The sequence below is a fragment of the Eublepharis macularius genome, chromosome 2 (genome assembly GCF_028583425.1).
Source record: "Eublepharis macularius isolate TG4126 chromosome 2, MPM_Emac_v1.0, whole genome shotgun sequence".
Taxonomy (NCBI): domain Eukaryota; kingdom Metazoa; phylum Chordata; class Lepidosauria; order Squamata; family Eublepharidae; genus Eublepharis; species Eublepharis macularius.
In genome coordinates, this window is record NC_072791.1 from 204,568,073 (window position 1) to 204,574,467 (window position 6,395).

The following is a 6,395-nucleotide window of genomic DNA, read 5'->3' on the forward strand; positions in this document are numbered from 1 at the left end:
ACTTATACATTACATTCAAAGAGACATGCAGCGCCCCCCAGTGTCCAAAGGCAGGCTGAGTTGCCTATTCCAACACAAAGGAGAGCACACCACCTCCTGAGGAAGCCTGTTCCACTAGGGTCTACTCTGTCAGATGAGCTTGAGGGGCTATGGGCCTGGGTTTGTATCCTGCCTGATGGGGCCTAGTGGTGATCTCTGAAGCACTTACTTGTAGGCTCTGGTAGGGTGGTCTCTGGCACAGCTGGGCATGGTCCGTTGGTGCTTCTGCAGCCTCAGGCCCTTCCTGGTCCCACTGGTCCTCCTGGCTTCGTGGCCCTGGTTCCTCAGGCTCCTCCTCTAAGCCCTCCTTGTCAGTGTCACTGGGCTGAACAGAAGGGGTCACACGACATCTGCCGGTGGTGGGGGATCCACTGCCTCTTCTGAGGGGATGTTAAGCCAGATTCATGCACCTTCCTCACAGGGTTGTTGTGAGGATAAAACGGGGGAGAACCATGTATGCCATCCTAAACTTCTTGGAGGAAAAGTGGGCTAAAATCGTACTTAATAAATCAGGCCCAGCAATACCTGTTAAATCATTTGTCATTTCCCCCAAGTTTGCATAAGGTTAACACAGTTATTTTCGTTGCTCCTTGCTGTACGTACTTTGATTTTCTTTTATAAATGACTAAAAAAGTCCATCAGCTGAAAACAGACATGCTATTGACTTTTGTACTATGTTATCGGTTGTCCAAGAGCATTATCCATAGTAACCCTGTGTTTTTGGATAGAATAGTTAGTTCCAAAGTTAAATTTTGGGGCCAAATCCTAAGAAATACTGGTGTGAGAGGCTTATGGAGGTGGACTGCCCCTACCTTCTCTCTGGGATCCTTGAAAATCAGATGCCAGAGGATGGGATAATCCCCTGGACAAAAGGCCCTGGCAGCATGGGAAGTCCTAAAGGGAGAAGGGAGAATTGGTTGAATGCCATTTATCTCTTCCACGAATGGATAGCTTGCTCTGTAGACCTTTGCACCACATGGCATTTGGGCTGATTCCGCACACATTGGATAATGCACTTTCAATGCACTTTATCAATCGTTTGAGGTGGATTTTTTGTTCCGCACACAAAAAAACCCCATTCCAAATGATCTATAAAGAGGATTGGAAGTGCATTATCCAACATGTGCAGAATCACTTTTGGTCTTCAGCAGTCTAGACCCTCACCATCAGCTTTCCAGGACTCCCAAATGTCTGCTAGGGAAGGTAGGAAAGAGCTCCTTCCCAATTGTCTTGCACTGGCGGTTCATAGAATCTCACCCAATATCTTTAACCAGAATATTTAGGTTTCAGTGGCAATATATACTGTGATAGGATTATATATTAAACTGCAATTGCTATCATGTCCTGACCTGAATAGCCCAGGTGAGCCTGATCTTGTCAGATGTCAGCAGCTAAGCAGGGTTGGTCTTGGTTAGTAATTGGATTGGAGACCTCCAGTGAAGACCAGAGTTGCAGAGGCAGACAATGACAAACCACCTCTGTTAGTCTCTTGCCGTGAAAACCTTAGCAGGAGACACTGTAAGTCCGCTATAACTTGAGGGCACTCTCTACCACCACCAATTGCTATCATACTAGCGGCTAAACTCTAACTACAGTGAAGTTTGAATGTGAACCCTTTCAGGGAAAACAGGTCCAACTCAGCTGTTGCAATGTATAACAACTGGCAGTCTCCAATTTTTAAAAATTTACTTCATTTATACCCCACCTTTCTTTCTAACAAACACTCATGGTTCTCGTCTCCTCTATTTTATCCTCACAGCAACCCTGTGAGGTAGGTTCTGCTGTGTAACTGGCTCAATATTACCCAGAAAGGTTCCATGGCAGAGTAGGGACCTGAATCTAGTCTGACACTCTAACCTTTAATAATAACATTCAATTTATATACCACCCTTCAGGACAACTTAATTCCCTCTCAGAGCGGTTTACAAAGTATGTTATTATTATCCCCACAACAAAACACTCTGTATTTGACCCAGAGCTGTGTTTGACCCAAGGTCACCCATCTGGCTGCAAGAAGAGGAGTGGGGAATCAAACCTGGTTTTCCAGATGAGAGTCCTGCTGCTCTTAACCACTACACCAAACTGGCTTAACCACTGGCTCTTAACCACTATACCAACTATTACACTATGCTGGCTCTGTGGCTGTCCCTCTCGGTTTCCATTCAAAGTAAAATCCATCCAGTACAGTGAAGCTGTGGTACGTATTACAACATGGTGGGGATATGCTTGGATTTGTTGCTTGATTGCAGCAATTCTGTCTTTAATTTTTGGCCCATTTAGAAGAAAGCACCTCTCATGAGCTCCCTAAATGTTGTCTATTATTTCTCCCTTTGAGGGGGTATATGTTAACAAAGTCAGGAACTCATCTTTGATGATGAGCAAAGATCATCAGCATCCAAAATCTCTCTCCTCTCTTCAAATAATGGAATAGAAATTTAGTGGGCGAAAGTCATATCAGCATGAAAAGCGGCTGAAAACGAAATATGCAAACAAGCTCAGGGAAATGAGGGGAATAATTGTATACTATCTGGGTTAGAAATATGGAGCAGAAAATGGCCGATAATTTCAATCTCACTTTGTTGAGATAAGAGGAGGCAGCGCAATCTTCTCCTTGCTTGAGTGGCACTTCCTTCATTTTTATATATTTTTTTCAAAGAAAGTATTACCTTCTATCTCAGCTTCTTGTAATCTTCCCTTAAGGTGTTCCTTTTAGAAGGGGGGGGGGGGGGTCTGTATCACATTTTGAAGAGCTCTGGCAATTGACAAAACGTTTAGATGGAGATTAACCATCAGTAAAGAATAATAATAAAAGACATCTGTTCGTGTTGATAAAGTCTTGCGAGGATTCATGTCTATCTCATTCTGATGTTTATTGGCCGTGCTGAAAGCATGTTGCTGTGTCATGGAGATACCACTTTCCCCTAGTGCTAGATTTTGCTAACTCCCAAAGTGGCATTGCTACAAGTCTCATTGCTCCCTAAGAGCCAAGCTACAAGTGACGCCTGACACAGGTTGGACACTTGTCAGCTTCTCTCAAGTTTTGATGGGAAATATAGGCATCCTGGTCTTGCAGCTGTAATGGAGACCCAAGCTGTGAAATCAGGACGCCTACCTTTCCCATCAAAACTTGAGGGAAGTGACAAGCGTCCAACCTGTGTCAGGCGTCACTTGTAGCTTGGCTCTCAGTCTTCCTGACTTCCTCCATCTCCTAAACCTCATGTGATGCTGCATCACTTAAACGATATACTGAGGATGACTTACGTGTACAAGAACAAAGTAAAATAATAATAATAATAATAGTACAAGAACAAAACCAAACCTTTGTGTGCCTTTATTTTGCATTCAGTGCAAGTAAAAGCAGAGATCATGAGATGCTCCTCCTTATCAACAATTTCTGGATGTAGAGTGTTACGAACACATTCAATTAGAACATAATCTTTTATTCAGCCTAAAGGACCATTATGGGCTGTACGAAATGCCTGTGATGTATTTGCAGAAATATGACTTAGGCTGCTTCCATGCAGCAAGGATTCCGCACATTGCTTTCATCTCCACAGTGAACGCAGAGGCACATGTGTTGGTGATGGAGTTGCCACCTAGCAGATTTTTCTGCACTTCCCTCTATGTTTTTTCTGACTTTCCCTGCCACATGTGCTCCACAGTGAATCTGCATTGGTTCTTGGGGGTGTGGTCTTCATGGTTGCTGTGGTGACTCACCAACCTCACCAACCAACACAAGCATTATAGGTTCTCATAAAAATTCGAAATAGGTGAGTAGCAATAGATGACTATAGCATACAGCAATTCCCAGTTTTTTAAAAAGCAACCCCTCCCCGCCAAGCCCTGCGGTGGTACGGTAAGCTATTTTCCAAAATAGCAAGTGGGGAGGTGAGTATTTTTGCTGCTCCACATGGAGTATTGTGTGCACGTCGAGCAGTAAAAACAAGGAAATACCCCCTCATGCTATTTTGACATGGGGAAATGGCTTGAGGGGGAGGCAGGAGCCCTTCCTCTCCACACAGTGGTGTCCTTTTGAGGCTGTTTGGATTCCCCTTTATTTTTTAACAGCCATTCCCTGCAGCTGCTGTGTGGCTGTAGGGAACCTGAGTTGGCTCCGGGGAATCTGGACCCTGCTCTTTTAAAACTTGCACGTCTAGTTTGACTCTGAGAAACTTCAAAAAGCATGGAAATATTCAAGGGATCTCTCCTCATGTTTTCTTCATGCTTGTAATGAGGACCATAGTGGTGCCTAAACAAAGGCCGTATCAGAGCGGAACTACAAGTGACAAAAGGCACAGGTTGGACACTTGTCAGCTTCCCTCAAGTTCTGATAGGAAATGTAGGCATCCTGGTCTTGCAGCTTGGCTCTCTGACTGCTGTCCAATGGACTTTTCAACTGTCACTTGTCCAACATTCCGCCAAGCTGCCTACATTCCCCATCAAAACTTGAGAGAAGCTGACAAGTGTCCAATCTGTGCCTTTTATCACTTGTAGTTCCGCTCTAAGTTAAGCTGTTTATAGGAACATCCACATGATATGTAAGAGATACAAGAGGAAATTTCCAGTCCCTCAGAAACATTAACTGAATTAGAATAGGATTCTGAATCACCGGTCTTCCTTAAGCATTTCTAAAGATTCTCCTTGTTTATCAATTATGGCCCCTGTTCATGAAAGTTCCAGTTTACTGCACATATTATTCAGTGTTTCTTTATATTTTACTTAGGAGAAAATGTCAGCAAAGCAATAGGAGGAGGAAGGACAAGCCCTCCTCCCTGAACTTCTGGTAAAAGTTTTACCTCCACCATCACTCCGTTTCAATTTCTTCTCTGCTGAGGATGGTAGAAACGAATCTGTCTTCCTACTTTGCTATTCCAGCTATCTACTCTGCTGCCCTGAAGTATCTCCCCTCCTCTCTTTTTATTATTAGCAGGTGTGTCTAAACAGATCACAGATTTTAGACAATAGAATGTTATATAAAATACAAAAAAATATAAAATACAAGTTTTTAAGGTAAAAGACAGAACCATACCTCCAAGCTAAACAACCATACAGGCGAAGGCTTTCACGGCCAGAGAACGATGGTTGTTGTGGATTTTCTGGGCTGTATAGCCGTGGTCTTGGCATTGTAGTTCCTGATGTTTCGCCAGCATCTGTGATTGGCATCTTCAGAGGTATAGCACCAAAAGACAGATCTCTCAGTGTCTCTCAGGTTGTTGTGGATTTTTTAGATCCACCAGAAAAATACAACAGATGCTACAATCAGCAAAAGACAGTAGAGACCCCCTCACCCCTGCAGGAGTATACCGCATACCCTGCAGCTGTGGACAAGTTTACATCGGGACCACACAGCATAGCATCCAGACAAGAATAAAAGAACATGACAGACACTGCAGACTGGGCCATCCGGAAAAATCAGCAGTGGCTGAACATAGCCTAACTCAAACAGGACACAGTAGCTTATTCCAGGACACTAAAATACTGGACAACACTTCCAACTACTTCGTCAGATTGCACAGGGAAGCCATTGAAATTCATAAGCATAAGCACAATTTCAACAGGAAAGAAGAGACTTTAAGAATGAATAGAGCATGGTTTCCAGTCCTGAAAAACACCAGGCTAACAAAATACTCTACACCCTACAATAGCCCTGCAGAGAAGATTAGCATATCAAGCACCAATCTATATGCAAAAGAACCTCCTCAAGATACAGTGAAGCCTCCCCCCATTAGCATTCCACACCCTGGGAAACTCTTACAGGATGACTCAGCCCAAGCCCACCCCTCCTGAGTAGATATAAATGACCTGCCAACATCTTCTCCACACTGTGACACTGAGAGATCTCTGTCTTTTGGTGCTACACCTCTGAAGATGCCAGTCACAGCTGCTGGCGAAATGTCAGGAACTACAATGCCAAGACCACAACTATACAGCCCGGAAAATCCACAACAACCAACCATACAGACATTTGTGAAGGAGCTTTTCTGGTCACTTTATCACCACAGAAGTTTCATTGGTTATGTTTCTGACAGGATTTGTATCCATCATCTTCAGGCAGGGATCAAACTTCAATAAAAAATTCACACCCTCTTACATCCCCTCAGGAGAATTTCAACCAATTCCTTGCCCATTATTGTCTCACTTCTGAGGTAATAATACGGGGGTAAGAATGGAGGAATTTTTTTAAAGGGTTAGAAATGCACAGAAGGAAGATATTTAAATTTGTGTGCTGACAGAGAGGAGACTGAGCAAAGCATGGGAACATACCCTTGGGCCAATATAAAATCTAGTATAAAATAGTCAAAAATTTTAAAACTCCATGAGCACAATCCAATCAAAATTCTAGCTATAATATTTTA